The 22,497-nt window shown below is 39.4% G+C and overlaps 1 pseudogene; it reads right to left on the bottom strand.

The window, feature by feature from the left end:
* LOC117471605 overlaps positions 1–22,497 on the bottom strand; it is a 195,317-nt pseudogene that overhangs the window by 56,425 nt on the left and 116,395 nt on the right.

Here is a 22,497-nt window from a genome sequence, read left to right on the forward strand (position 1 = left end):
ATGTTCTGCCAATGCAAGCCATCATGTGCCAGTATTTGATACATATGTATAATTATAAACATGTAAACTGTGTGATAACAATAAACCATGTATTATTAATGACAATATGACTGTGATATCATGATGAAATGTGTTAATCTTAAAGTGGAGTTATCATGCTATATTTGAATAATATAGTGTAGGACCATACCTATATAAGGCATATTTATACTTTTTTTTTTTCAAAATACCAAACAGATCATGCATTTTAGACATGCCTCATTTTGCTCAATTTGACCATTTCTAGCTCTGGGCAGATTCAGTGAGAACAGCACCACCTACAGGCCTGGCATATGTACTACAGCGTCTCCAGCGCTTTCGAACGGCAATGGCCGTGGCTGTCTCCTCCTGATTGGTGGAGTTGGCCCAATAGCCGTAGCGCCACCGTCCTGACGTCAGGACAGTGTTCAAATCTGGATCAGTTTTTATCAGATCCGTTGCAGCCCCTTTTTTAGAGATTTGGGTATGGAGGAAAATAGAGAGGGTTGTGTTTTCTGACACTTGGTGAGTTCACTGGAAGACCGGGGACACATATTCATGTATAAAAGACGTACAAAAGTGCATTTAGCATGATAGGTCCCCTTTAAAGTATGTTTAACTCACTTCAGAATCATAATGAGGTTTATTGCCAAAATAGGTTTACACATACAAGGGATTTGCCTAACCCTAACCCTAACTCTAATATACAAAAGAACAACGAGAATATGGTAAAACATGTGCAGACAATCAGAATTTAAAATGGAAGAGATGTGGTGTTTTCAAAAGAGGTAGCATTGAAGAGAAATGTGGAAAAACATACAAAATAATCCACAGATGTATTCTTTTTAAACTGTCTCTCTTTTTCTACCACATCATCTTATTTGAACTCTGATCCAACACTGGAGTTTTATTGAGCTCTGAGTTTTCTGCAATCTCATCACTGGAACTTAATTGCCCAGTTTGATCAGCTGTCCTCTCTGAAGATGACAAAGCACCTTTTGAACGTACTGTTATTATCAATAAATCTCATCAGTTAGCAAACACTCAAATGAACAAGGTGCATCAGGGATTTCATGAGACATCAATAAAAGTCAACCAAGCACCTCCTCTTTTGAGCATTAACCTCTCTGCTGTCTAGACTGTTTCAGACTGTTTTACTGAGTCATGACTGGAAGATGGAGAGCCTGATTCAGCACAAGACCTTACTCTTAAACTCTGATTGTTTATCCACTGAGGTAGCAGCGTATGCTATGAGAATTTAAGTGCAATGACCCAAAGGGTGTGTCAACGCTAGAACAATCAGATGCAAACCATTTCATCTACCAATATAATTGTGAAGCCACCCTGGTTCAATAACTGGAGAGTTCATTGATCTTGACAATAGGAGATTTCAGGCATATTAAATCCGAAAAGACACCCTCGAAGTAAAGGCAGCAGGTGAAGGCGAACACTTGAGAAATCAAACGGTAAAAATATGCTTTGTTGGAGTGGCTTCTTGAAAACCAACTGTTTAGCGACCAGCTAGCGACCGTTAGCTATTTAGCTAGTGAACATTAGCTAGTTATCTAACAAGCTGGCTAGCAACAGTATCTATCTATCTATCTATCTATCTATCTATCTATCTAATGTTCTCTATTTAGCAATCTCCTTAACTAGCTTACATTAGCTATCCATCTAACAAGCTAGCTAGTGAATGTTAGCTATCTGGCTAGCCATCATTACATTGGTAGCTCTTGATTCTACGGATTTTTACAAAAAAACAGTTCATTTAAAAGCTTGAAAACAGTTCCTTTGGCGAGTAAAGGTTGATGAAGCTAGGGACGCTTTGTAAAGTAATGGCAAATACGCTTTAAACAGAATTGCCAAGACAATGAGCAGCAATACGGATTCAAGCTGAGAGAAAATGCTCTTTTAATGAAACTGATCGATGATGATATTTCAAAATAATGATTGACAGCACTTCTTAAATCACAATGGAATATTTATTTTAAACTCAACTAAGAAAATTATAACTTCCAGACAATATTTCACAAAACTATATGACACTTTTTTCTGTCAAACGAGGGGGAGGACATTGGATATGTATGTATAGTTCTGCAGATCAATTATGATCACCATCTGCTCTCCTTATCTCTACAATATAAGGTTTGGCAGCTCAGAGTGTAAGGGGGGACAGCTAAGATATACTGAAAGCATATGTTTGATTTAAGGAGGAGCGCATAGTGTTTGAATGTAAGCACGAGAGCACGGAGAGAAGCAGATGGCACAGATAACAAACACAATATCAAAGAGTAACACATTCAGAGATGAATTGTTAATTTACTGACCATTTAAATGTACCAAAACATATACAACACTACAGGAAACACTGTTTTCCTCGAACAGCAGAATCTGGCCTCACAACATTGTCTTTTAGCAGCAGGAAGCAGGAAAAATGTTGCTGCATTCATAGCATGAATACATTTGTTTTATTATTCTCATTTTAAATCGTGTAATGAGATCTGAGGTTTCTGTAAAAGCTGATACTGTAAATCCCGCCTGGCTAAGGGGAGAAACTCCCTTGTCTCACTTTATGACTGCATAACAAATGTCTTTTTAGGCCTGGCTTGAATAAAAATTGAAAATGTGCCTCCGTGGTGAATCTCTCAGCAGCTCAACGCTCATCAGGAGCCAATCAAACAAGAGCATCTACAGCTGGAACAATGGTGGCGAGCAGCAGAAAGGTAGTAGAGGTGGGAAGTATTGGAGTACAAATACTTCGTTACTGTACTGAAGTACATTTTTCTGGCATCAGTACTTTACTCCACTACTTATTTTTCTGACCACTTTTTACTTTGACTTCTTACATGTTGAACACAAATACCTGTACTTTCTACTTCTTACATGTTGAACACAAATACCTGTACTTTCTACTTCTTACATGTTGAACACAAATACCTGTACTTTCTACTTCTTACATGTTGAACACAAATACCTGTACTTTCTACTTCTTACATGTTGAACACAAATACCTGTACTTTCTACTTCTTACATGTTGAACACAAATACCTGTACTTTCTACTTCTTACATGTTGAACACAAATACCTGTACTTTCTACTTCTTACATTTTGAACCCAAATACCTGTACTTTCTACTTCTTACATGTTGAACCCAAATACCTGTACTTTCTACTTCTCACATTTCCCAAACAGGCTGGTTCCTTTAGTTTGAATGTGTGTTTGGTGGCGTGATCATTATTATTTAGAGTCATTGCGTGCCTATTGATTTGAACACGATCCGTGTATCCATCATTTCCTGGTCTTCTCTAAAGAAGAGGGACCAATGAAAACATTGTCATGTTGCCGTTGTTCAGCATGGAAACATTCATTAGCTAACAATGACATTATTGTTCTATTAATATAAAGGGAGGTCAGGTACTCTTTAAAACAGCTGCTAGTTATGGGTACTTTTTACTGAAGTACATTTCAAAACCCTCTTTACTTTTACTTGAGTAAAGAAGTTTAGTCAGTACTTCTACTTTCACCAGAGTATTTTTAAACACGACGAGTATCTGTACTTCTACTTGAGTAAAGGATGTGTGTACTCTTGCCATCTCTTCAGATTGCACATTGAACAGTGCTGCTAACAATCCTCAGAGCAACAGTCTGAGCAGCAGAGGACACAGTCTGACAAAGGGTGTGATGCATTCAGGGCATAAAATGTGTAAATTTATGAGCCCTGACATTTCTCCATTAATACCCCTTGATGTCCCGTCTGCGTTATATTGCTGGTATTTGTCATCCATGCTCCCTCAACACATCAGCGTCCCTACCTGCTCTGTGCTGGGTGTGGGAGGCAGATAGGGAGGGAGGAGGTGCTCAGAGGAGGAATGGATCCTGAGAGGAGGTGTGAAGCTGGGTCTGCTCTCACTGATAGCCTCTGCACAACAACCCCAGACGACAGAATGTCACACACACAAGCTTTAATAAACATTATTCACACACAAGTATGCAGTACAAGGTTCCAGTTATTCAGACATTTCTAAAGCAGAGGGTTACAAATGAGAATCCATGTTTGTTGAATTGAAATGGAGAGGGGAAACTTGGGAAAGGACTTCAACAACTGCAAGTCCGTTAACTTAAACAACTACATACGTTGTTTGTTCCCAACTTCTTAGGAATCACAAGTGTTTGCTAGCGGTTGGTAATTTAACGTTTTAATCATAGGTTAATGTGAAATGGGCGATTGATGCACCAAAACTACCGGGTTAGGTTTAGGCACAAGTACTTCCTTAGAAAAAGATCATGGTTTTGGTAATGACAAACAAATATGTAAAGCATTTGACAAAAATATGTGAGGTTACGATAAATAACATTGACTTTTGGTTTCACAAAGGGAAAAAAGCACCAGTCTACGCGGGGTGTAAGACCTGTGTTTGTTAGACACATCTTTCTTACCTTCCACCCACCCAATGCAGAATTTGTCACTCATATTTGACCTCCTTTTAGGGTTTTAAATACTGTAAGCGTGCTAAATGTGACATGAAATCGCAAAACAAAGTTTGTGTAATAGAAATGGATAGGAGAAAGATGGGAAAAGGCTTCAAAAGGAGGAGACAGCTAAGTCTAGATTTAACAAGTTCTTCAACAACTGCAAGTCCTTTAATTTAAACAACAACAGAGGGTGTTTGTTCCTACCGTCTTATACGAATCACATGAGCGTTTGCTGACGGTTGCTGTTTTAATAAAACATTTTTAGTGGTTCTTTATTGACACAACAAAACTACTCCGTGAGGTTCAGGCAACACAAGTACTTACTTAGGAAGATATCCTTTGGGTAGTAACAAGTAGACTTTGTGGATCTTTATCTTACCTCACTTGACTCTTTTAAGGGTTTGACACACTGGGAGCGTGATAAAAGCAACACACAAATGTTAAATACTCGCCTGAGAATGTTTGATGTCATGGGCTTTTATTGTACGAGATAAAACGGAGTGGATCTAGTTTTCAACGCCTTTGTCAAGGTTGAAAGGTGTCATAAATAAAGTTTGCTGTCTATGGAGACTCAGTGTTGTTGTTATATAATCCTCACAGCCATAAGTGCAATGTAACAAACTTCACACAACGTGATTGGCTGATGCATTTTCTTCAATGTGCAAAAGCTATGAAAAATCTGTTCCAAAAACAGCATTTTCACGAATAAAGAAATATATATATTGAAGTCCAAATGACTTGCACAAAATTACACTTGTATGGAAAGGCCTTCTCTCCTCTTCATAACCATGGTCTGTAGATATTGTTAATGATGTAAACATAGATATCGGTCATAATAGCCTTCTTGTAAAAATACCATTTGAGGTCTTTCTTGCTGTTCTTCAAAAGTTAAAATCTCTAGATCTTAGCTACGATGTCTAGCTATAAACTGCTTATTTTTTAAGATAATTGGTCACTGGAGAGTCATTTTTGTTCATGCATTTAATTGACTCTATGTTATGTCCAGTTCTACATTAATCCAAACTTAGACTTCCATTTATCCCAGTGCAGTTTCCATGACGTTTCTACACCTAAACCTTCAATCTGCAGGCAAGGCATTCGTCCTAATGCTGAGCAATGGCAGGTGTCAGCAGTAAATCACTGAAGGCGAACTGCAGCCTTCTCTTGGTTAACCTTTCCTTTCTTTCCCTCGCAGTCCACTCTGCTGAAGGGGAACACATCGGCACAGCTCCAACAAATTAGGATCAGAGTCACTCTTGGAAGTAACTTCATTACAGAGCAGCTGAACATATAATCACCACGCTGTAGATCTGAATACAGAGAGACAGTCATCATACGGTGCCGGTTTGGAGGAGATAACAGGATCTTTATCTCAGCCGTAAGAAAAGTATGAGGATGAATAAGGAGATCTATTCAAGTGTTCAATAATGAAAAGACCAACAATTGCTCCGCTGTTTGTAATGTATGTGCTTCAATGCAACAATGCATCATTATTTACTTGCAGAAAAAAACACCATGTCCTTCAACAATTCCTTTCCGTCCTCTTTGTCCTCCTGTATATTATAACAATGTGGAAAGATGTGCACTCCTGGCTATATGCCTACTAGAAACTGATCCTAGAAGGCTTTTAGCGGTGATAACTTGAAGTCATGTGACCGTGCTGTAGTTCCTTTATAGCCCAACATTAGCCACCTTTAGCTTAGCGGTGATAACTTGAAGTCATGTGACCGTGCTGTAGTTCCTTTATAGCCCAACATTAGCCGCCTTTAGTTTAGCGGTGGTGACGTGAAGTCATGTGACCGTGCTGTAGTTCCTTTATAGCCCAACATTAGCCGCCTTTAGCTTAGCGGTGATAACGTGAAGTCATGTGACCGTGCTGTAGTTCCTTTATAGCCCAACATTAGCCGCCTTTAGCTTAGCGGTGGTGACGTGAAGTCATGTGACCGTGCTGTAGTTCCTTTATAGCCCAACATTAGCCACCTTTAGCTTAGCGGTGTTGACGTGAAGTCATGTGACCTTGCTGTAGTTCCTTTATAGCCCAACATTAGCCACCTTTAGCTTAGCGGTGTTGACGTGAAGTCATGTGACCGTGCTGTAGTTCCTTTATAGCCCAACATTAGCCACCTTTAGCTTAGCGGTGTTGACGTGAAGTCATGTGACCGTGCTGTAGTTCCTTTATAGTCCAACATTAGCCACCTTTAGCTTAGCGGTGGTGACGTGAAGTCAAGTGACAGTGCTGTAGTTCCTTTATAGCCTAATGTTAGCTTCTTACTTCAGAAATCATAAAGTGGTGTTGTGGAGATTATCCTGCTGAACTAAACGTGTGAGTATCATAAACGTTTGCTTTACACAGAGATTATTTTTATGCAATAATCCAAAATCCAATGAAAACATCCCATTGGATTTTGGTGGAGGGAGCCCTTGTGATGCTAACTTCTGTGACTGCATACAAAAGTATGTCATCGCTGCACCACTCTCTGTCAACCAGCCTCAACACAATCATATAGAAAAACCAATGAAATACTATTTAAAGCACAATGCATGAAAATACAATTTGTTGAGTGTAAGGCAAGGCAAGGCAGTTAGCAGTTGTTTGGACGGAAATAGAGCTCTCAAAGAAAACACAGGAATGATCGGAGAGTGCAACATCAGTCACCACAAGCTTAGAGATGTTCAGACCCTTTGAGATAATTAAGTCCAGAGTGTGCCCCTTATTGTGCGTCGGACCCTTGACATGCTGAGTCAGTCCATAGCTATCAAGAACACAAAACAGTTCTTTAGCCCCTCTGTCCTGGGGGTTGTCAACATGGATATTAAAATCGCCAACAATGACTAGACGGTCAAAGTCAATACACACTATAGACAACAAATCTAAAAAAAGCAAAGTTTCCATGCATAGTCTGCTTGCATTGAAATAAATCATTAAACAAAATAGCAACTCCACCCCCTTTCTTATGCAGTCTTGCATTTAATTAAAATTGTAATTAAAAATGCTTAACAAACAGGCATTCAGTGGTTGGGGGGAGCTTACTTTTCCTTTAATGTTGGACACCTGCCTCCACCACACACACACACACACACACACACACACACACACACACACACACACAACACACACACACACACACACACACACACACACACACACACACACACACACACACACACACACACACACACACACACACACACACACACCCGACTGACACATTGTTCCACACAATCTGAGTGTGTGCAGAGTTGAGCCTGGTGAGGGACTCCTGCTGCTCCTAATCCCTCTCCTGCAGCTCTCCTACTGTTTGTGTTCGTAGCGCCGGGTTCCCAGGGGTGCGGCGTTGTATCACTCCCCCCTCCCACACACACACACACACACCTCCTCGCCACTATATACGCTGCATGTGGTGGATGTGAGACTGGGGAGTAATTGTTTGCTGTTTTTCGAGCAATGGGGTGAATAAAGACATCTTTGGTGGATCAGAGTGGGGGAGACACGGCAGTATCTTCTCTGGCCTGCGGGGGTGAAACTATGCACTGGGGACCGTGGAAATGTGTGTGAAATGTTGGGAAACCGGGGAAGAACAAGTGAAGGAGAAATGTTCACCTTCCCCTGAGGGAGAAATGAGAGGAGGATGAGGAAACGTCAAAGAGAGAAAAATGCAAGTTAGGTTAAAAACGGTGGAAAAGCTACTGGGAGACAATGGCAGGGAAAAAAGTTAATAATTCATCTGAGATGTTAAAAATATAAATATTAAGTGCAAACATTTTCTTTTGAAGCAATATTTAAAATGTGTTTAATGTTAAAGTAAAGGAGGGCATTGTGGGAGAGATCATGTTGAAAGGGAACGGAGGAATTTCATGAAGATTGGTTTTCAATATCTTCTGTTTTGGTAACCATTAGCGAATGGAAGTTAAAGTAAAAGCATTTACAGTGATAAATGTTCCTTTATTTCCACGTAACATTATAATATGCATATCACATAGGAGGTAATGTTGTTCTTCAGAGACAGGAAGTTGCACCCTGGGTGTATTCAAGTCTGTCCATTGGAAATGTGATAATCAATTTGAATAAAATCCCCTAATCCTTTCATCAAGATACAGGGGTCATTTTTCTACTTACTTTTCTATTTAAAAACAAACAGACCATTTGCTGTATGTAGTTAATATTGCACTGATTTATGACGAGTGATTCGTTGCCATGGAAACGGCATACGATGAGATCTCAGATTTCACGTAGAGCTGTTGAGGCATGGACCAGTGATATAAAAGTGAAGGTTGGGGGACGATGGGACCGTGTCCATTGGAGTTACGGCGACACCGTGTTTGATGGCGAGGGATTCGTTGCCATGGTAACGCCATATTAAGTAACATCAAATTTGACGTAGAGCTGTTCAGGGCCGCAGTGTTAACCATCATGTGAAGTTTGGTGTTTTTATAGGAAGTTCTAAGTCCTTAGGGCCGTCTTTGGAGAAGGCGAAAAGATCCAAGAAAAGTTTATTATTATTTAGTTTTTTATTAGTGGAAAGGTTGGGTCGAATACTTCGTGAAACATTTAAATATCTCTCCATTTAAAAAGAACAATGAACTATTGAGGGTCAATACTCAATATTTGGAACTTTTAAGGTTATTAATATTCAGGAATTGAATTAAAGAACTTGCACATAACTAGACAGGTGCTCTATAGTTAGTATTGGTATACAGCTCGTTTCCATACAGTAAACATTTGGCCCATTTGATCAAAATTATGTTCAGAAAAGCCCTCAAAACGTTATATAGATATTTTATCACGTTGTTTTTGACCACTCGTAATTGTTGTTCTGTGCAAAAGTCTATAAGAGATAATGTGCAGCGAGGCGGTCATTGCTGATCAAGATCCCTCTGCTTCGCGTCGGGCTCTCTGATCAGCCTGTCGGGTGTTCTTTTCCCCATAGTGACCAAGTCGCTGCACATTCTCCCGCTTATTACCCGGCCAGATACGAAACAAACTAAGGAATCGTCTCCCAATATTAATTGAAATCATTTTATTCACTTTATTTTCGTATTTCTTCCGCTAAGAAAAAAAAAACTCCGTTCCACGGCGCACCAACGGCTGGAACTGCGACAACAACAACTTTACGGCATCACTGTCCAACTCTGTTCACAGTTTCTGATCCACTAACAAGTCCTTAAACTCTGCAGAGCCCATACCGTGTTCCTGTTATGGCGCGTTTCCACTACAGCGCGGAGCACGGTTTAAGAGGGCTGTGACGTCAGCGGCCCGTTTTTGGTTGCGTTTCCACTTGGCCTAGTACCGGCCGGCGGGTCCTAATTCACAGTTTTTCTGGCCTCATAAAATCGTGGGTCTAGGGCCAGAGACAACGAGGCTGAGTCGGGCTGAGTATGCTAAACTAGAGAGAGCGTCGCTGGCAAGGGGGCTACAACTACAACAAGATGGACATATTTGACCGTGATTTAATTGTAATACACGTTTCAAAATGATGCCGAAGTAACAACATACTGATACCGGTTAGTAAAAACCATGAATTAATGCTTTGTCAAGTCTGCAGACAGACGGCAGGAGAAAAACCTTTTAAAATGCGTGTTTTCTAAATGGAGATTGGCTAAGCTAACGCAATATATGCTCCGACCGTCCACACTCACAACAACGGCCTATACAGACATAAATAAAGCAGCGACTGTATTCGCCATGACACAGGCAGTCTGTGGTTTGTACTTGTTTAACTTTTGTCTAGTTTCTGAACAGATATGAGGAGCTGTGAGCTCTGAGTGCTAACAGCTAACGGTTGTGTTGTTTTTCTGGGGTTCTCATTGAAGATGACGTCACGGCTTCGCCTACACTGCGTTACTATAGATACTACCCCAGCTACTAAACTGTAATGGAAATGCGCCATAAAGTGAGCCAGTCCTAACGAAGCCTAGCCATACCGAGCGAGGCCGAGCGAGGCCGTGTAGTGGAAATGCGCCATTAGTGTTTACTTCCTCTCTGCCTTCTTCTGGGGATGTATCTGACGTCCAGCACTCCGCCTTTTGACCTCATTTCCTTTCTCTTTCTTGATCCTCGAAGAAAAATAGTCCGTTGTTACCGTTTGATCTACGTAGCAACGGCAGGAACTGCTTCGATAGCGTTTTTGAGGAGATTTTTGATTACAGATTTGAAAACATTGTTGCTTGCTTTAAAAGTAGCACAATTCATGATGTCAGACCTTGGAAAGTATCTAGATGTCCCTGCCCTAATGCCAAAGGAACTGCACACTGAATATGTTTTGCCATTTGATGTCTATGTCTGGATCGTCACGTAAAAAGGAGGGTTTCTGCCCTGTTATTTTTCCGCTGTTTTCTTGTCCCAGTTTGAAAAGCAATCTGCATGCAGAGTGCTTTTCAGCCAAACTGTATACAGTTAAATCGACCGGACTTCTTTCTGCAGATGTGAGCGTCCTTAACAACGGTCAATAAGTCCTTGACAGCGGTCTTCACTACTGGATTAGCAACGTGTCACGTGTTCTGAATAGACCAATCAGAATCGAGTATTCAACTAAGCCATGTAATAATAAGGTTTTAAAACACTTGTGTCTTTAAAGAAGGCGACGTTAGATCATCTATAATGTGGTGGTGTCAACGTCTTTAAAAGGGATGTATTTGCTGATGTTTGGGGGTTATTCTCTGCATGGTAATCATCTGTTTAAAAGAACGAGATGATACAACTTGTTTGTTTGGATCAAAGCATGTCAATTACTTTAATGTTTATGTGCCAAGAGATAATTATGGTGCTCTAGCTTTGGAAATGTCTGCTGCTTTCTTGTCTTGCTTTTCCTCTTTCTGTCAGCTACTTTTTTATTTTACTCTCTAGTTGATTTGCTTGTTGATTTAAAAGCTTATAAATAAGGTTACAGTTGTCAAAATGCTTGTGTATTTTCCTAAATTTACTTCAGTGATATTTATGTTTGATGACAGTGTCACAGCAGTTCAAATGATCAGCTGTCAGCAGATGTGATGTTTGGCTGCTATGAGATTCTATAATGTATTCTCGGGTGATAAAACACCTGTAGGACGATCTGTGTGTGAAGAAACACGTTTGATTAAGAGTCAGAAGTCTTTTAATGGAGTCTATTCATTTATCACTTTACGTTACTCATTGTAAGGGTAGGCAACTACAATGTGACATGTATGTGATGCCAACTCTAACTCATTTGTTCCCAATATTGTTCTGTTTTAAAATCAATTTCTAAAAGTATTGTAACGTTTGCTAAGCAGGGTGTGACTACCCCATTTGCACTGCGTAAGGGCGAGTTGGTCGGCCATATTGGAATGCTACGTACGGCAACCCAAATAGGACATTTGATATTCGTAATCAAAAGTGCATCGTTATCTGGCCCTTGCAGAGAAATTCCAAAGCTGAGAAAGACCTTTCAGATTTATCAATAATTGTCATATAAGAAAAACACTTATCTGATAACAGAGATTTGTTTTTAAATCAACTTTTATATGGAAAATCTTTGATGTAATTTCGCGTTTCAAGGATTCTCAGGAGAGAAAGTTTGGCCTAACACATTTTAAATGTTAAATACAATTAAAACCATTCACAGTTAAGAATTAGATATTAATTATGAATACCATAAATGATTGCATACATTTACAGTTTCTTATTTATCCAGTATGATAGCTGTCAAACATTAGTTAAATCCATGTCATACTTATTCTAAGAATGTATTCAACCCAATAAAAGGAGTTCTCAAATAGTAGGGAAATTACGTTGTAATAACAATAACTCATCTCTCTCTTTCAGATGAATGTTGTCGGGTTTTTAAAGTTGTTTTCTTATATTTTGCGAAACGCTGCTGTGTCAAATGTCTTACTTGGGTTGCCTTACATTGCTGTCCCATATGGCGGACAAACTCACAAATCGCGTATGTTTACAGTTCAGTTCTTGTGTGTTTTTTTTGTATGCCTTTCAACAGGATTATGGAGTAAATACCGGCCCAATGTTCATAAAAATGTGTGGTGGTGATACTTAATGTTTAAGGGCAAGGGTTAGCATAGCAAGGGCCAAACGAAAAACTCATTACATTTTGGAGTGGACCCAAATTATAGAGTTGAAGATTATTTCTCATAACACGTCCTTAGCGAGGGTCTGCTTTTCCTATCTCTTCTAGTTTCTGTCCTGTTTTTACCTGTTAGAGTTACGTGTTAGATAACTGAGGTAAAGTTGCAGGCTAGCAACACAGATATTTGTGACACCTACAAAAAGGTTAAAAATAATTTAACAAAAGTAAATTGCTGACACTTCATCAGAGTTTGCTCTCCATTCGAAGGTCCATGTAGTGCAGATGAAGCAGAAAGCCCAAAACTCCCCAATAAATGAGTTAATTTGTTCAGGCGTTGGAGCTGTGAAGTGACTTTAATGTGTTTTGGAAGAAGTTACAAAAGTAAAATCGAAGACTGTCCAACAAACAAACAAACAAATATTAACATCCTTTAAAATCTTTATTTGCCAATACAAAGAGACGTTTCCAATCCCAACGCATGAGACTATTTAATGAAGGGTTTATGTTGCTGGCAGAGCATCACTCCAGTTCAAAGGAGACTTAAAGAAGTAAAATCAATAAACTGAGTTATAAATACTGCACGAGAGTAGGATAGAGACTGTTTGAGATATAATATATGAGACTAGAATCACAACGCAGAAAGAACATTGCAAAAGGGTGGGGTTAATAAAGTCAAGGGTTCATCTGATAGAGTTATTTAACACACACAATGTTAAACTTGATGTTGAATGTTACTCTTAATTGGTTAAATCACTCAGTTTAAATTCAATAATTCCACCAGCCAAAGGTTCTGGCTACCGCTCGTTAAGTCAGCAGTAACAGTGCGAGCCAAATTTATGACAGGCTAATTTCAGCTCATTCATTAAATTACATTGCGGGGATCAGAACGGCTTAATTACATTATTGTAAGCCGTGTCCCAGGTGGAAGCCAGTGACTCTCAACATGTTAATATTTCATGTCATGTTTCATAATTTAACACTGACATAATTGGCCATGCATGGTGGCACAATGGACCACAAACTGTCAGGATGGGATTTGCCTGACCTTTAAATTATACCCATGATATATCATAGTTAAACATTAAAACATGAACTCACAATTCAACTTGTGAATAGGAAAATACATTGGTCTGATTCACTACAAAAACTTGAAATCTTGCCAAGTATTTGTGTCTAATATCTAATATGTCTCTACACCCGATATAAGACACAATAACTTCAGAAGTAACACTGCAGTGAGATATCAGGTCTTGTTTTTAGACAATGCATCATCTTGTTAAGTCAAAACATCTTATTTTGAGTTGTATCTCAGATGAAACACATATTATTTTACATATTTATTAGAAAATCACCAACTAACATCAGAAAACAGAACACTTTTGAGCGTTTGCGGATTATTTTGTAACACAGCATTTCCTGATTCTGGTCAAATATAGTTAAAAATGAGTTCTCCAGATAATAACAAGATGTGATTTATCTAAATATCCCATCTTATTTCAAGAAATCTTACCACGCACATTTTCACTCTCTTGTTCTATTGGCAGATCTTTGTACTTATTTCAAGTGAAAACAGCTTATTTTCATTATTGTTTAACTTGTTTTTGGAGCAGCATTTTTTCCAATGTTCTGTTCTAATTTATTAGGAGTTTTATAGATATAGAGCAGGGTTCGGCAACCTTTCTGATATGAAGTGCCACAAAAAGAAAAAAATTGGGATTAGTGTGCCGATGATCCTGAATTGTCAACGGGGGGGGGTGGTGAAGAGCTCGACGCAACAGGAGGGCGGGGGGAGCCTTGCTGCGGGGAAGCAGTGTGTGGACCTCTTTCACCTGTCAGCGCAACTTACATGATGCCGTTTAAACACATTCAAATAATTGGTTTAATCGGCATAATAATAAGGACGACCATGTTGGCCATCTGTGTGTTCTGTGATTCTCCAGAACACACAGATGGCCAGTCCGCCCCTGTGTAGCATATTATTTTCGATGAGAGATGAGCAGATCGCCACTGGGCTTTCAACTAAAGACACAGCCACGCAAAAACTGCGGCATGTGTACAGCTCCTTATGGGTACTGCAATTTGTGAAGTGCTTTCCTCTGTGGTGAAACGATCAGCCCTGCACCACGGAGGAAAGCGGCAGAAAGTCGCCTGGCGTTAAAGAGAGCGGGGCTGCATTGCGTGCATGGCTTCCTTCTGCAGGTAACGGGGTCTCGTTCAGGATCCAAAAATAAAATTCTAATATTTTGCACACTTATTCCACTTATTCCTAGTGTGCCACTGGTTACGGTGCCAGGGGTTGCCGACCCCTGCTATAGAGTTTCAACTTCTCCTACAAAGTGTTTGCATGTTCTGCTATAAATCACTCCGTTTTGTAACATGTATGTTGGAAACCCAAGCTCCTGTCACTCTGTCATTCCTCTGACATGCAGCAGGGATAATATAAAGTGAAGAGGAGGTCCTCACCCTGACATGACGATGAAGAAATCCAGTCGGTTCCACGTGTCCCCGAGGTAACAGCGGCGCCCGAAGATCCCCAGAGCGAGCATCTTTATAACCATCTCCAGAGCGAAGAAGATGTAGATAAAGACGTCAAAAGCCTGACAGGAAGACAAGGGGAGACAATGAGAAAAGGTGTCAAGAATATGAAATGAGGAGCTTTGGGGCGCACACAAACAACACATTCGTCACCACTGCTAAGGTTTATAGATGTCCTCCTCTTCCATTGGTGATGAATGTATTGCTTGTCAGGACAGACTAAAAAGCAGACATACTTTGTTAATACCACTCAGGGAATTGAATAGGCTTGTGAGGAAGCAACGACGCCTTCACTAAAGTGTCGCTAAGTGTTGTAAAGAAAACTTCTTTAGAACTTTCTTTATTTCACATTATCCATTTACAGAAGCAAATACACATATTATACATCTCCAGGTGAGTTTTGTGAATAAGGCACCCGTCATTAAAGCTATCATCATTTCCCAGTGTTTCAGTCCCACACCTCCAAAGTATTTCTTGTATGTGTTTTATGGAGAGGATGGAGTCCCAAATGTCAATGGACAAATAATCCGTGATGCAATGTTGGCCAATTACCTTTATAACCTGGAAGATGTTGACTTAATGTGTGAGTTTTGAAGGTGTAGTTCTCTTTTAAATATATTAAGAAATGATTGAGGCCTTCTTGTTATTGTTTGATGTTTAAAACTGTGTTTATTTCTCTGGTTAACCTGTTGAATTTCATTTTCAGAGACTTGACAATGACCTAGTTGGCCAAGTTGTAATGCGTAATGAGAGGGTAGCGGGATTTTCATTTTGTTTGTGAAAGAGCTTTCCAAGTATGATGTTTTATCACCTGCATATCACCTTTCAACAAGGCTTAATATGAGTGGAAATGTATACACTGTATATCTCTTTTTTGGTAATTGGATGAACCAACCCTCAAGTTTCAGTTATTGGTAGACTAGTGGGGCTTGAAGCAGTTTCAATCTAAAGCTTAAAACTCCACAAGAGGTGCAAGATGAATCGAAGAGGTCACACCAAGAAGAATCAAATTGTTCTAAATCTGCTAAACATAATTATTTTCTCATATCTTTACATTTTCTAGCAAAATAACTGCATCTTCTTTTGACCTATAATACTGTTGGGATTGTCTAAGTCTTAAGAAAAGGAAGTCATTTGTTGAGTGAACTGCTCACAACTTGTGGAGATGAGAAATAAAGAGCTTCCAGTGAAATGTACTGAACAACAAATGGAAAACCACCACCTGCTGCTCTGAGCAACTTGCTGATGAGTCAATCTTGGACACATTGGGTTCATCCCGACTGCTGACAACAACACACAGATGCATGAAAAGCTGTGTTTGCATGACTCATCTTCATCAAATGGACTCTTTGGGCCGATGCAAAGCTGCAGTGAATGAACTCAATCATCTCAGGGAGGCTCCAGCAATACCAACGTAGAGATACAATTCAGAAAATCAGCTTAAAAATGTCATTAAACACAGATCTATGAATCTGGGCATTAGTCAATACCATGGCATCTATGAAGGTCTGAAGTCATCTTTCCTTTCACATTTTATCTCCACACGCCACCTAACTGAAGGACTTTATGTGTACTATAAATATAGAACGATTAGTCATTACAAAAACTATAAAGATAGTTGATTATGTTTCTGTTGAATGGTGAATGGCTCCTTTTGGGCAATTGATTCATTGTCAAATTCAAATAAAAACTCAGCTTCCCAGGTGTGAGAGTTTGATGTTATTGTTGGTATTTCTTTAATCTAGTAAATACAAATACATTTTCACTTTGAATAATTGTAGACAAAGAGGCCACATGGAGTCCTTTGAAATGATCAGGCCCATTTTTCACTATTTTCAGACATCTTACAAGCCAAAAACTGTCTACAAAATCTTCATGATGACTTGATTTAATGACAAGCTGATTGATTTTCTGTTGAGTGGTTAATGGCATCTTTTTGGCAAACATTTGCTGCTTTCAGCTCCTTAGATTTAATAGTTTGATTGTAGTTTTGCCAATTGAATTTGGAATTGGATTTGGATGTGAAGCGGCCACATAGTGTCTTGTACAGATACGTATTTATATTGCACATTTTTCACTATTTCCAGATATTGAAGAGGCCAAAAAATCCGATAGTTCCGAAAATAATCGGTTGAAAAAAAAGGCCTGCAAAATAGCAATTATTTGTTTACGCTGCTATGAACAGTCTGGCACTAATGTACATTTCTCAAAGTTATTGAAGTGACTGTTATTTTGTATATATTGATTATTGTGTTTATTTAGGTCTTAATGTGTGCATATGTATAAATATGTATTTTGATTGTGTATACATAGGTATATATTTTTATATAATTTGTTTTTGTATTCGCGATTGTGGTACAGAAAAAAAAAATTAACAATAAAGTTGACTTTGACTGACTTTGAAGACAGTAAAGGCACTTCTATATGACGAGCAAAGGCAGGATGTCCTAAGGGTCAAATTTGGATTCAGACAATGATTTTAGCTTTTGTTTCCAAGACATCAAGCCAATCGCCCTATTGGGGATGAGAGGGGGGGTTTCACCCTGTAGTGTTTCTTGCAAAACATCATATTGTAGTGAAGTTGAGGGTGTGATCCCATGCTGCACCAGGAATCTTGTAAAAGGCAAGACAGGTTTGACTTCCTCCTATTTGTTTACTCCACTTCTTTCCCTGTCTTCCTCCGAGTCTTCTCTCAATCTTTACCCTCCCTCTTTCCCTCCAAACGCAGCTGCCAATGTATTTATATTCTTTCCGCTCTCGTTCCCTGACAACTTCATATCTCCATTTCTCTTTGCAAAGCGACTTATCTCCATTAAACCTTTAGTTTCTCTCCCCAGTTGAGCAGTTTGCACTAAACGCCGGGGTAATGGAAAATAATTTGTTTGTGCAGTAATCAGAGATAAGCTTCACATCGACTTCCCCCAAACCCCTCCCCCACTTCACTCCCAGCTTTAATCAAGCATCTAATTAAAAGTCGAGAGCAGAAAAATCCAAATAAATCAAAGATCGCAGCTTGCTAATGCGTGTTATTGCTGTTGTGAGCAGAAAGCCCAGATTAGCTGCTGTTCTTCTCCGTGTGTACAGGGGGATTAGAGATGAACTGACGCGCTCACCGTTGCCTGTAATTTGATTTTCAGAGAGAAGTACTTCAGGCTACATGATCTGAATCCGAACCAATGATGCGATTCTTTGTTTAGTCAGAAAAAACGTCCTACTCAGCAGTCCTGGAGGATTGCACGGATACAGCACTGGAGTACTAATGCGGATAGAAACAAGTAAAGATTGCAACCTTGACCTTTGTCAAACGGAAAATATTTATGAGTTGCTACCTTTTGTAAAGTTCACTGAACCAAGAGAGATGAATGCTCCACCAAATGTCAAAAATACATTCCTCCTCTGACATTTACACAGCTTTCTTTCTAACACCTCTTAATCCAGGTCCCTTTCTATCATTAAGCTTTTTATAATACTTTTCATACTTTGGCGGGTACGGTGTGTGTATAAGTGAGCGTACTTTATTTGTGATGTATAGTACGTTTAGCCCAATCCATTCTTTAATTTTGAGTCTGATACTGACATCGAAAAGAATATATATACGGTACCTTTATATTGTCAATTTTCCACCATTTCAAATATCACATATGTACTAACAAGACATGTCTACAGCCATGCTTTAAACAGAATGCTAACATCAGTATGCTAACATCAGTATGCTAACGTGCTAAGAATGACAATGCTAATTTGCTGATGTTGTGCAGTATTAAGCTTCCTCATCTTAGTATAGTGTGAATGTCAGTGGCAAGTACCTAAGTACATTTACTCACGTGCAGTACTTTGAAGTACTTGTCCTTTAGTTGATTTGTTCTATATTGCTACTTTATACTTCTAGTCTAGTGCATTTCATTCAAAAGGGAAACCAAAACATGTTTTTTTACAGCTTTAGTTACGCCTCAGATTAGTAACAACAACAAAAAAACATGATACATTTAAAAAAAAAATATCTCTAAATATTAAACCTGTAAAATGACTGTTTAAGTTTGCCCACAATTAGGTACAATTAACGAATATATTACAACATTATAGGTAGAAAGTTCTCTAATTTGTTAGAACATAATCATGCATTTGTTTGTCTACAAACACTTGCACTGTAACTTTTAACTGCACTGTAACTTTTAACTTTTATCCATGTAATTTTTCTTTTAATGTTTATTTTATTATCTTTTCTTTTTAATGACTGATTTGAAATGCCATTTTCATAATGTCTTCCATTTTTGTGAAGCACTTTGAATTGCCTTGTGTTGAAAGGTGCTATATAAATAAACTTGCCTTGCCTTGCCTTGCCTTACAAAACTACAATTCTATTGAAAATCTAATAATGTCATAAATACAATCATGATCATAAATGGAGGACATTTTTCCGCAGAATGAGTACTTTGAATTGTGATACTTTAGCTTCATCTTTTGATAATACTTCTGTACTTAAAGGTAGGGTAGGTAAGTTTGAGAAACCGGCTCGAGATACACTTCTTGTTATATTCCATGGAATGCTCTTAACATCCCGATAGCAATGAATATCTGAAGTGCTTTGACAAAAAATCCATAAAAAATGTCATCTGTGGAAGCTGTAGTACTGTAAAAAGCACGACCAATCATCTGAGCCGGCCCGGCTAAAATAACTGGATGGCCTACCTGCCTGTCAGCCTTCCATCTGTGCACAAACTTATCTCGTGCCCTCATTGGTCATGTGTGCGTTCGTGTGTGTTGGAGGAGGGGCTCTGTAAGGAAGTGGCAGATTTTTTCCAGCTGTGTATTTTCAAATTCTAGCGATCTCGAGCTGGTTTCTCCAAAATTACCTACCCCACCTTTAAGTGAGATTTCAATGTAGGACTTATAATGGGTTTACTAGGTTAGGTTTAAGTAAAGGTTCTTCCATTACTAGCGTTAGCATGACTTTATTACTGGCCCTGCACATTTGTACACAATGGTGTCGCAAATATATCTAATCAGACAGTCAGACATTATTACTGAAGGTGAAAACTGATTACAATCTTTTAGCTCTGGAGATTTCAATCCGTCCACTTCTTCAAAGTATTTATGAGCAATGCTACTATAATAAAAGACACTTCAGGACTCAAGAGAAAGAGCCTTGGTAGATCTGTGTTCAAACTCAAGTGCTCGTTTGAGCTTGTAATTTGTGCTGAAGGACGTCATTTGCATGCAGTTCTCTTTCTGAGGGCTTCTTATTGATCCTCTAGCATTTCCTATTCAGCGAGATGAAACCCTTGTTGTCTCTACAGAACAACATGTGATGTCGGTGCAGATTTTTCACCCATCCAGGTCACAGGATAGCTGGAGGGGAGTCAAATGCAAATGAAATTCCTTGAAGATGTTTCAACACACATCCTCGAGGCGTAAATAAAGCCTCAGTGATGAGTCGGTATAGCGTCTTTGGTAACAAACTACTATTTTAGTTTATTTTGACTGTTGCAGAACAAACAAAGATGCAGGAAAACTTAAATTCACTTAATATGCAAACCATGGTTACCCTTTCTTTCCATGCATCCATTATATACAAATATATGCAGAAAGAGAAAAGGGAATAGCATGTCATTTTAAAGTCATTTGGGCACTACAAACTATCCATTGATCCCCATTGCAGGTGGAGGACATCTATAAACCTTAAAGGGGACCTATCATGCAAAATGCACTTTTGTACGTCTTGTATAAATGAATATGTGTCCCCGGTGTTCCAGGGAACTCACCAAGTGTCAGAAAACACAACCCTCTCTATTTTCCTCCATACCCAAATCTCTAAAAAAGGGGCTGCAACGGATCTGATAAAAACTGATCCAGATTTGAACACTTTCCTGACGTCAGGACGGTGGCGCTACGGCTATTGGGCCAACTCCACCAATCAGGAGGAGACAGCCACGGCCATTGCCGTTCGAAAGCGCTGGAGACGCTGTAGTACATATGCCAGGCCCGTAAGTGGCGCTGTAGTCTGCCACAAAAGCAGCGAAGAAGACTTCCCGCCCATAGTTACCATGGTTACCCTTCTGTTTATTCTCCGCTGTGGCTTTTTTTCTCCCTCCCCAAGGCAAGCGTTTGCTCCCGCTGCTTTAATTCAATGCAATCCCTCCCCGTCGAGGCAAGCACTGTAATTCTCTCCGGTTAGTCCACCAGCAGATGACAAACACCCACCTCTCCGCCTCTTCCAAGGAATGAGGGGACCGTGCGGCAGAGTTTCAGTTTCAGTTTGTTTTGCCGGTCAAGATGTCCGTTAAAGTTTAAATCTTCCGGACAAAATTAGAAAAGTGCCGGTCAAAGGTCTTCTTTGTTATTTATTGAGCTTTAAAACAAATGAATAACGACTCTATATAATAAAACACGAGGACGGAGATTTCTTTTTCTCCCCCTCTTCTGACAGCCCAGCAGCTGATCAGAGCACGTCTCCCCTCTCCTGCAGGGGGGCGTGGTCAGCAGAATCAGACCCGTAGACAGCAAACAGCACATAGAGCGAAATGAGGCATGGCTAAAATGCATGATCTGTTTGGTATTTTGAAAACAGAAACGTATAAATATACCTTATATAGGTATGGCCCTACAATATATCATTTAAATATAGCATGATAGGTCCACTTTAATTTAACTAGCCAACAGATTTAATATGACCGGAGGAAACTGGAAAACTAATATTTGCAATTTCTCTGAACCACACTACCGCAGACAGGATGAAACCCTAACCCTAAATGTTCAGACTCCATAAGATGTGTGAGGTTCGTCCGAGAACATCAGTGTTAAACTCACAGGCTTTATTCTAGCGGAGGGAGGGGGGAAGTAAATATATTTGCTATTTCGATGAACTTCAGTTACTAGTTGACCACGGTTTAAAACGTTGGCTTTGAGTTAATTCTGTTAATTATTTTGGCATTTAATACTGTTCAAAGTGTCTAATGAAAACAGTGTTGGTTGTCGGAGGAAAATGCAAAAGATCCTGAATTATCTCAAAGGCAAACCATGTGTTCCCATTGTCTCCATTGATTTATATACACTAACTGGCTAAATAACTAGCTAAGCTCCCGGGGGTTTTCAGATCCACACTGGTAAGAGCTTATAGATTGTGCTGGTGAGGCACAATTGAAATCAGGGTATCGAACAACGGATTTTCTGAGAGCCTCGTATTGACTGTGACGATGCATCCATGCTGAAATTGAACCGGATCTATAGATACTGGGAGGAGAAATTCTATTAGGTCCAACTCACCAAGCACTTTCCCCAGGGAGCAGAATCAATCCACTGTGTGCTGATATAGGATGAGTGTGTGAGAGTGTAAAAAAAATCAGGCTGATTCAACAAGTGCTTCACACCGACAAACGTGCACACACTCGTGCACAGACACCCACTCAGGCGAACTTTCACATGAAGTGAGGGG

Source organism: Trematomus bernacchii, unplaced genomic scaffold, assembly GCF_902827165.1.
Source record: "Trematomus bernacchii unplaced genomic scaffold, fTreBer1.1, whole genome shotgun sequence".
Lineage (NCBI taxonomy): Eukaryota > Metazoa > Chordata > Actinopteri > Perciformes > Nototheniidae > Trematomus > Trematomus bernacchii.